This window comes from Podarcis pityusensis (assembly GCF_964106645.2).
Source record: "Podarcis pityusensis genome assembly, chromosome: 14".
Taxonomy (NCBI): domain Eukaryota; kingdom Metazoa; phylum Chordata; class Lepidosauria; order Squamata; family Lacertidae; genus Podarcis; species Podarcis pityusensis.
The window spans coordinates 50143471-50153616 of NC_138039.1; the positions used below are offsets into that span (position 1 = coordinate 50143471).

The following is a 10146-nucleotide window of genomic DNA, read 5'->3' on the forward strand; positions in this document are numbered from 1 at the left end:
TTTACGCAGAGGGGTGAAACGTAAGGAGGGGAGGCGGAGATTTGGGGTGTCTAAGTTCTTATATTGGCGTGGAAACCAGAAGGGGCCACTCCCAGAATCTGCAAGTTACTAAGACGGACATGAACTTTGGGGTTCTGCACTGTAAATAGTTTGCACCAATAAAACCTGTAAAAGACAGGTTGGAGTCCTGCCTGCTTACTCACGAGCAACCAGCACCAGCACCTGACAGTTGGGTTTACAAGTGGGGCTGACTCTGAAAACAGTTGAAGATGGCTGATTTTGTGTTCCTCACACAGTCAGAAAATAACCTGGTTCCTTTTTGTTTTTTCAAGTGCGTCAGGAAATAAGCCTGGCCCACGCTCCGGATGCTGGGTCAGTGTATATCCTGCGACTGTTCCATTGTCTTTGTTGACACACGTTTCATTCATGTAGTCAGCGCTGAGTGGCTGGCAGGTGTGCTATTTATCTCTCTTTTGTGGGTGTTCCTAGGCAACCTCTAATGCTAATAGCAAACAGTAGTAGCTTGCATCTAATGTGGTGTTTATTTCTCTTTGCCAGGTGCCCAGAATTTTGGCTGCATGCTCATGGCTTACCAAAGACATGAACGCTGCCTTTTCTGTGTTGGCCCCCAGATTGTGGAACTTCCACCATTCAGAAATGTGTGTGGCCTTCATGCCTCAGGTGTTTAAATGTGCTTTAAAAGCCCCTATTTTTTTGAAACTCTTTAAAATAGGAATATGTTGTTTTCCAGGGAGCTCTGTTAGGTGCTACATCAGTTTCTGCTACATCTTTTCACTGGCCTATGTTTTAAAATAACTGTTAATTGTTGCCTTTAGTTTGCTTGTATTTATTATACTCTTATGATATAGGGAGTTGCCTTGAGCGGGCTATGCATAGGAAAGCAACATATAAATAATGCTATAAAGAAATTATATAAAAGAAATTGGAGGGTGTATGTGCTTTTTTTAAAAAATATTTTGTCTCTTTTTTAACGTAATGTAAAATATTTTCCAAAACGTAAAAAATACCCAATAAGTCATGCTGTCAGAGCAGGTGCTGGGAGCAGGTCAGCAATAACTCACAAGGCATCAGTGAAGTTAACTCTTTATTCAAAGAAACAAAAAAGCTCAGGCCTAGTGAGCACTGCAAGTCTTCCCAGTAGGTCTTGCCCCAATGAGCCAGCTGTGAGGACTGACAGTCTCCACCTCTCCACAGCTCTTTAAGTCTCCTCCTCCCCCAGGTCCTTCCCAAGCAATGTGAGACTCCGACTTCTTGTCTTCTCTGCCCTTTTCATACCTCTGTGGGTTCTGGGAGAGGAGGGGAGCTGGTCACCACAGGAAGGGGGGGAGATCCCTGGCTTCTTCAGCGGCCTGACTCCACTCTGCCTCTTGCACCCCCCTCCAGCTTCCACTGCTGCCTCTGATTCTGGACTGCCCTCTGACAGAGCTTCTTTCTGCTTACTCAGCCCTGTTACCGCTTCAGCTTCTGACACCTCCTCCTCCCAGTCTGCTCCCTCTTCTCCCTCTGACCACTCATGTGTCCCACCCTCACTCCCCGGGCTCTAAGCCTTCTTCCCTTGGGGGGTTCCCTAGCTGTCCAGTCCATGGCACATGCTGAGGTGAATTGAAGCTTAATGTGCTTAGTAAATGGGGATAGAACAGTAGCCTTAAACGCCCCAAAGGAAGGAAGCCAAGAATTATTGTGACATCAAACATGAGGTTTTTACAACTCCAGGACTTCCTGTTCAGGCACTAGGTAGGGGCAAAAAGCATTAACGAAATGTGATATTCTTAGCATTTACTACAAACGGTTTGCCTCATCTTCACAAGGGGTGTGGAAGCGATTTGTATGAATTTTGCATCAAGAAGCAAACTGACCTTACTTCGGACAGATTCAAGGTTTTCCTGAACTGAAGTGTGATCTCTCCCATGTGCCCTAAACTGAAGTGGGGGCCTCCAAAGTCCATCAGGGGGCTTCAGTAGCTAAAGTGTAATTTAAAAAAATGCCACAGATGCCATTTCTCCCCAAGATTGCAGTGTTAAGGAAATGTCATGGGGTGGGGGTGGGGAGCTCTTTGTGACTGACAGGTCTATCTAATCAGAGGGAATTGTTTTACCCTGTCGTTCAAATCTCAGTGGTTTGAGGAAGGGTTGCTGAGGCTTCACCTTGTTGTCTGTTCAGAGCCAGTGTGATGTAGTGGTTAAGAGCGGTAGACTCCTAATCTGGGGAACCGGGTTCGCGTCTCCGCTCCTCCACATGCAGCTGCTGGGTGACCTTGGGCCAGTCACACTTCTTTGAAGTCTCTCAGCCCCACTCACCCCACAGAGTGTTTGTTGTGGGGGAGGAAGGGAAAGGAGAATGTTAGCCGCTTTGAGACTCCTTAAAGGGAGTGAAAGGCGGGATATCAAATCCAAACTCTTCTTCTTCTTCTTCTTCTGGGCTCTTGTTTCTGCTAACAGCATTTGCTTGGAACATGTTGGATATTCAAGTGCTTCTGCCTCTGGCCTATAAACCCCCAGCTTTGCATTGAGTTTATTTAACTTTTGAAGCTGTTTTTTTTACTCATTGTAACTCCCTAGCCCCTGCCCTCAACATCAGAAACTTTTCAGGTTTTTTCCTTGATGCACCTCTGTGATGTATGACATTTTATAATAAAACCACTCACAAAACCACAAGGAGAGAAGCAAATCCCTTTCAGTTCTCCCCTCCTCCTCCAAAACAAACAAACAAACACCTTCAAAAGTGCCCAGTGCAAACCAGCCTGGACCTATTTTTCTACCATCTTTTCAGGCAAGACCAGATCAGAATGTTCAGAAAGTGTTAAGGCCAGTGGACAACCCCTTTCTGGGACACATACTCATCAGGAAGGTGTGGATCAAGACTGCATCAGAACTTGCATGGATCACATTCTCGATGCATCCCTGCCTCAGTTCACATATATGTGTTGCTTCCCTTGTGCTTGACCTGGAATTGCAGTTAGTGCAGAACGCTGCATCACAATTGCTGACAGGAGCAAGACCTTTTTGGCATATAAGACCTGTGCTCAGAGATCTGCACTGGCTGCCAATTTGCCACTGGGCCAAGTTCAAGGTGTTGCTCTCAGTATATAAAGCCCTTAACAACTTGGGGCCAGCTTACCTGTGACAGACACCCACTTGACTCCTTCGATCTGTGGAACTGGCTCTGCTACAGGTGCTACATATTACCTGCTCAGCACCTGAAAGAAATCCAATATTTTAGCATGGCAGCACTTACACTTTGGAACTCCCTGCCTATTGATACCAGGCAGGCGCCTTTACTGTACTATTTTCAGCACTGGCTAAAAACATAATTGTTTAGACCAGCCTCCCCAGATAGGCTGGATGCCGATGCGTGTTCGTTTTTAGTTTATTGCTGAGTTTATTTATTTTTTAATGTTTTAAATAGTTGTTTTCAACTTTTTTTTACATTTTATAGTAATTTCTTCAAAGACTTTGAGCTGTTTTACAATCAAGCAGGGTATACATTTTATGAAAGAAAGAAAGAAAGAAGGAAAGAAAGAAAGAAAGAAAGAAAGAAAGAAAGAAAGAAAGAAAGAAAGAAAGTCACTGGAAGGTAACACTGTCTAGTGGGAGGCAGGTGTAACACAAATGGACAGGAGGAAGGGAGCTCTCAGCTGGAGCACAGGTAGATCTAGATATTGATTAGATGGGATGGGAACAATGTGGGTGTAGCTGAAAAAGTTTCCAGGGTGTATTTCATTTCCAGGCTCCGTGGAATAATTTACACCCCTTTGAGTACATTCGGATGCAGGAAGGTGATGTTTAGATGTCTTTTTTTAGATGGTTACAGAAACAAGCACAGCTTGTTCAGGCTAGCGAACCCTGGGAGCTGCCTCCTGTTGCATCAGACCATTGAGCCATCTAGCAAAGTTCCACTCTTCATCAACTGCCAGCAGCGCTCCAGGATCTCAGGAAGATGACTTTCCCCCACCTTGTCTGGAGGTGCCAGGGAATGAACCTGGGAACTTCTGCTTGAAAAGCTGATGCTCTGCCACTGAACTATAGCTCTAGTGGTTGGCTCAGCCCATGGTTCTGCTGCTCAGGCATCTTAAGACACAAGTAGCTGCCATTAGTGGCCAGAGAACACACTGAGCTGCAGTTTGTCACTTCAATGGCTGTGAGTTAATCAGAGAAGTAATGGACTCTTGCTCCACACAGAGAATGCATAAATGGAATTAATTTGCTTACTAAAGAGTAAGGTAGCAGTGTCATTTAACACCATTGCAATATTGCTGTGATGTGCTCTATGTTGGCAGCCCTTTTAGTAGGGTTGCCATATTTCAAACAGTTGTTGAGTTGTTTTTAGTTGTTGAGCTTTTCTGGCAAATTCACAAAAAAAGTTTCTGAGCTATCTTTAAGGAAAATCGCCAAAAACAACACTGCCAACATGGGTTGCCATATGTTCGAATTTTCCCAGACATTTTTAAAAAGCGATTTCCGTCCAGAGATTACTTCCAACTGCAGTATTCCAGATATGTCCAGGAAGTTCCGGACATATGGCAACCAAAACACCATCTGGTGCAGTCATCAGCAACCAGGTGCTACCAGGCCAGGTGGAAGGCTCTTGCGATGGTAGATAAAGCCCTGAACAACTTGGGTCCAGGATACCTTAGGGACGACCTGAGCCCTTAGACCCTACCTCAGTTGCCCAAATAATTCAGAAAATCCCATGTGTCACAGAGGCCCGGCTGACTTCAGCCAGAAGTCATTTAGCATTGTTGGTCCCAGCAGAGATTTGGTAGGCATCCTCGCCTTTTTCACTTTCTTGAAGTCTTTTTCATGCCAACAGGCTTATGCAGCTGTTTAAACAGTCAGCTAGTCACTAATTTTGATTAGTCACATTCTTGCTTTTCCAATGCAGTGCAGTGGTGAGAGTGTTGGACTAGGAGCTGGGAGTCCAGGGTTCAAATCCCTGCTCCTCCAGGAAGCTCCCTGGGTGACTTTGGGCCAGTCCCTGCCTTTCAGCCTTGCTTGCCTCACTGACCTCACAGAGTTGTTGAGGGGGGTGGGGACTATTATATACACTACCTTGAGCTCCTTGGAGTAAAATGGAATACAATAATAATGATTACTGTATTTTTCGCCCTATAGGGCTGCTCAGCGCGCCCCAGGCTTCGAGATGCAGGCTGCTATCCGCAAGCCTAGGGAGCACGGCGGGAACTCCCACCGAGCTCCCAGGGCTCGCGGATAGCTTCCTGAAGCCTGGAGAGCGAGAGGGGTCGGTGCGCACCGACCCCTCTCGCTCTCCAGGCTTCAGCGAAAGCCTGCATTCGCCCCATAGGATGCACACACATTTTGTATTTTGTACTGCTTTTAATTGTGTTTTATATTTTATAGTTGCACAGCATCCTGAAGTTTTATGAATTTGTAATATATACATTTTTATAAATAATTATTAAATTTCTTATGTGAAGTCATAATCATTTATCAATAATCAAAGTGCAAGCTTTCACTCTGAGTATCAACTAAACACTGAATTGATTAATTGGTGGGCAAGGAGAGTGAATTGAATTGTTGGTAATGAGATGTAAGAGTATATTCATTCATTTTGAGTTTGCTTTTTAGGTATCTTACTCTAACAGAAATTGAAACAATTAAACTGTTGGCTCCAATTAAAAATTACTTAATTGTTCAGTTAGAGACTTCTTCTTCTTCAGTATCAGTGATACTGCTGCACACAACCCAGAGGTTAGAGATTCCAGGGGCTCCTGCACTCAGCCAGGGGTTGGTATCCTTGGAATGAAGGTGTAGACGGTGGTGACTTTAGGATGCAAGCTTCTATTTACACACACATGTGACCTGAGCATAGGATGGAGGGGCTCACAGCAGATCTTGCTTCCCTACTGGGGTTGGGCGAAGCACAAAGCAAGACCCTACATCAGCATCAGCCAAAACTTGCATACCAGCTCTGGCTGTTGCTGGTCTACCTTATAAGGTGAGCAGCTGAGAGGGGTAGGGGGATTCCCCCATTGTCTCTATGGCAATAGGGCAAACTCTTCCTGATGTAAACGGCTGGCTAAGGTCTTTACCTAACAAAGGAACTGGTTGGGCTGGTTTCCTCTTATAGATTCTATTCTCACCTATACAGGATGCCCACCCCACCCCACTCCAAAAAACTATAGCAATATTTTTAAAAGACAATTGGACTACGTCCACTTGGGTCGTGCAACACAGTTTGATCTTCTCCTAGGAAAACAGTTGGAAGATAGAAGACAAACCATCACAACATTTTGTGCACAAAGCAATTAAAAAAATCACATTTCTAATTATAATGTTTAATAATAAACCACTTTTCCATGCAAAACGCTCAAAGGGATGTGCAAGATCAAAGAAATCACAACCCCAAAGCAATAAGCATCACCATAGAACACTTAAAATATCAGTAAAGCACACGATAAGTCAGATCCAAAATCTGTTTACACCAGCCTTGGCCAGCCTGGTCTCTCCAGATGCTTTAGGCCACAACTCACATCAGCCCCAGGCACCTGTTGAGAGTTATAGTCCAAAACCTCTGTAGGGCTGCAGGCTGGCCAAGGCTGATTTACACCAAGCTGGGGGGGGTGGGGTGGGGAACTGCTGCATCTGAATCATCCTAAACTTTGACAGAAGTAACTTCAAACCTCCGGTAGGCTGGTGGTGGCGACTGAAATGGACAGTCTGATTTCTGGCTGTGTTTTTGCCACTCTCCCCTTAGGGTATGTTTAGCTGTACAAAAGTGCAACAGTTGTGTAACCACTGCAAATGGGAGTCATGAGTGATACCAGTAATATTCCAGAGCACTTACGTAACTCCTGTTTATGTGTCTATGAATGATATTCTCGGGCTGTGATCACAGTTAATTATACATTCCAATGGCTCGTCTTTATCTGGGACAGCCCTAAAGTTCTAAAGGCTTCTCTTCCAATGTCCCTCCTTTTGGTTTTGAGGTGGGGTTTTTTTTGGGGGGTGGGGTAGGGTGGGGTATTAAAAAAGATGTTTGGGTGAATGGCCAGAGGTGCCATTCTGTGAATCTCAGCTCTGTTTTTAGGACTCAGTAACAAGGATGGGGAATCTGTGGCTCTCCAAATGTTATTGGATTCCAACTCCTGCCAGCGTCAGCCACCATGACCAGGAAAAGCCCCAGGAAGGCTCCCCATCCCTGTCCTGCAGAGTTAATCTCTGTAGGGTAGGAAGAGGCAGCACCTGGTCTACAGCAGGGCACCACTGGCCAGGTCACGTTCTCCAGTTGATTAAGGTTCATCTTGAACTGTTGATAGTACATCATATGCCATTCTGCACACCAGGCGAGGCCTTATTGCTTATGGGACATTTATGTGGGGCTTAACCTTGTTGCACAGCACAGTAGTGGGCTCCCCCATTTTTTAGCTGCAAGGAATAGAAAAGATAGCATCCCTGTGGCTACCACTTTGTTTTCCACCATGCACTGAATTGTGTCATTCCAGTGCATGAATGTTGGCATCTGTTTGTATCGGGAGACAATGGTGGAGTGCACCTTTGGGGCGTTGGCGAGTAACAGCACCTGCTGTGACTGAAGAGGCTGATATAGGAGAGACATGTTTTGTTGCAGCTGGGGCAGATGCAGATGCCTGCTTGTGCTGCTGCAGATGCACCACGACGTTTCTTCTCTCCTAGCGGTCATTCCTCCTCTGGTCACTGCTATAGATGCACGATTTGTCTCCAGGTTCTGCGACCCTGCAATGGCAGGGTTGATGTTGCCAGCCTTCAGCCGTGTTTGCAGACATCTTTGAAATGCAGAGTTGGTCTGCCAATGGGCCTGGTTCCCCGTGGAGCAAGTCCTTGGATATGCATGACAGGAAAAAGAAAATGGTGGCCACAACCAGATTTTGGCATGCAGGACTCAATGGTTTGGGAGTGGAAGAGGCTATGCGCAGGCAAGAACCAGTGTACTGAACCCCGCCAAAAACAGGAGGCCTGACAGCTGCCTGAGAAAGCTGTATGCTGATGCCAGGCCAGATTGGTACAGTTGCCTCCAGCTCCCAGCAAACCCATCCAGCATGGCTGGGGAGATTATGGGAGTTGCAGCCCAGCAACATCTGCAAAGCCACTGGTCCCCCATCCTGTCGGAGGCCAGTCTTTGCCAACCTGGTGCTTTCCAGCTGTTTTAGATTGCAACTCCCATCAGTCCTAGCCAGCAGAGTCCTGTTCCCATCAGTCCCAGAATCACCCAGTTGCAGTCTGGGACTGATGGGAGCTTTAGTCCCACACAGCAGGCAGGCACCAGGTTGATGAAGGCTTCAGCAGGTGGAATTGAGTCTTTAGTGATATGTCCATTAATGGAGCCTGGAAGTAATGTAAGAATTGAGTGTGGCCAGTATCCACTTGCCCTGTTTCCTTCCCTTAATGTTCTAGAGAGAGATAACTATGCTTCAGACTAGGCCTTGACCATGTTTGCATTTACACCCCAGAAGCACACTCAACTATGAAAATAAAACATTTGCAAGCAGTTTTTCCTCCCTTATGGGCAATGATGCTACTTTACAAAGGATTATGGAAAGCAAACAAAATTTTCCGGCGGTGCATGCCAAGTGCTGGAATGCAATTGTGTGTGTGTGTACATGGAAGTCCAACAGCAAAGAAATCCTTGATGCCAAGGATTAGTTTGCTAGATGGAGCACCTAACAAGATCTGCTCGGTCTGCTGGATAAAGAGCTGGCTGTGGTGTCCTCACATTTCCTGATGTTGTAAGACTTCTGGCATCTGATTCATGCTGCAGGCAGCCCAGGCCTCTTCATTTTGCAAACTGAAGAGCAAAGGGAGAAAATGTGAAGACAGAGCTGTTCTGCCTGGCCTTTGGTTTGGACTCAGTCCTCATATTTCCCTCCCCTTATGGTTTTGATCTATTGGCTACTTTTAAAATGAGGCTGCATTTTAAATTGCATTTTAACATGTATTTTAAATTGGTTCCCCCCAATATGTTTTTACTGTAATTTTACTGGTGTTAGCCACCCTGAGCCCGGCTCTGGCTGGCGAGGGGAGGGTATAAATAAATTTATTATTATTATTATTATTATTATTATTATTATTATTATTATTATTTACCAAGTAGCTTGGGGGTAGGCTGGGGGGGTCCACTAAACAATATCAACTGAGGGCCAAACTGATTCATCTCAGCGAGGCAGGGGGCATGGGCGTAGCCAGAATTTTTGTTGGGGGGCAGAACCAACATGATTGGTTAGTTAGTTAAGTATTTCTATTGTTTTACTTGATCGGGGGGGGGCAGCTGCCTCCTTGCCCCCCGGCTACTCCTATGACAGGGGGTGAGAGAGGCAATGAATGGGGAGAAAGCACACAACTGCCACCCCCCCCCCCCTATTTTCCAAATCAGGTTTGCTCCTTCTCACTTGCCACTCTTTTGCCTACTGGTGGAAAATATTTATTGAATTTATATCCCAGCCTTCCTCCCCAAGAAGCCCAGGGCAGCAAGACAAGCACAAGCTGGGTAGGGGAGAGGATTTTGATTGGAGGAAATGACACGGCGGAAATGATTAAGCATCCCCTTCCTTTCTGTCTCTGAACAAATTTCATACCCACCAATATTCCTCAGATAAAATAGGGACATTTTCACCTGAGAAATGTTGGAGGGTTTGCTGCCCCTTTGGCGTCTGCGGTTTCTCCCACCCTCAGGAGTTCTCACTCACCCCAACTGACCCTCCTCTCTCCCCCATTTTTTGTCCAGAGCATTTCCTGTCAGAAGAAGGGTGAATGCCACCACCATTACACCAATAGGACACAGCACACACTGTCGTGAGAAAAGCCCTTAATTCCGATTTTATTTTATTCTTTGGTGTATTTACAAAGAGAATAGCACAAACCAATAAAAAATTTTTAGAAAGGGACAAGATTAGGTGTGGATTTTTGATTATTTTTTTAAATGAAGACTACTTGAGCGCCACTCCCCCTTTCCTCCCGCCCAAGGTGGTCCTGCCCTCTGCCCACATCTCAAGGCTGGCACGGCACATGGGGCTGGGCCTCTGGGGTGGCGGCTTCTCTTCCCCCCTGCCCACTCTCCAGCAGACATTACAAGCTGCTCAAGAGAGGAGGCCAACACCAGCAGCCATGGGAGGCCATGGGCTGCTCTTTCGCA

General features: G+C 46.0%; 1 long non-coding RNA gene across 1 annotated transcript; it reads right to left on the reverse strand.

Annotated features, from left to right (window-relative positions):
• Positions 1-1166: 1166 nt before the first annotated feature.
• On the reverse strand, positions 1167-9491 carry LOC308462893. Its single transcript, XR_013979421.1, has 3 exons — positions 9404-9491; positions 3139-3217; positions 1167-1307 (listed from the first exon to the last, which is right to left on the reverse strand). It is a non-coding gene; the product is annotated as an uncharacterized lncRNA (long non-coding RNA).
• Between the last annotated feature and the right edge of the window lie 655 nt (positions 9492-10146).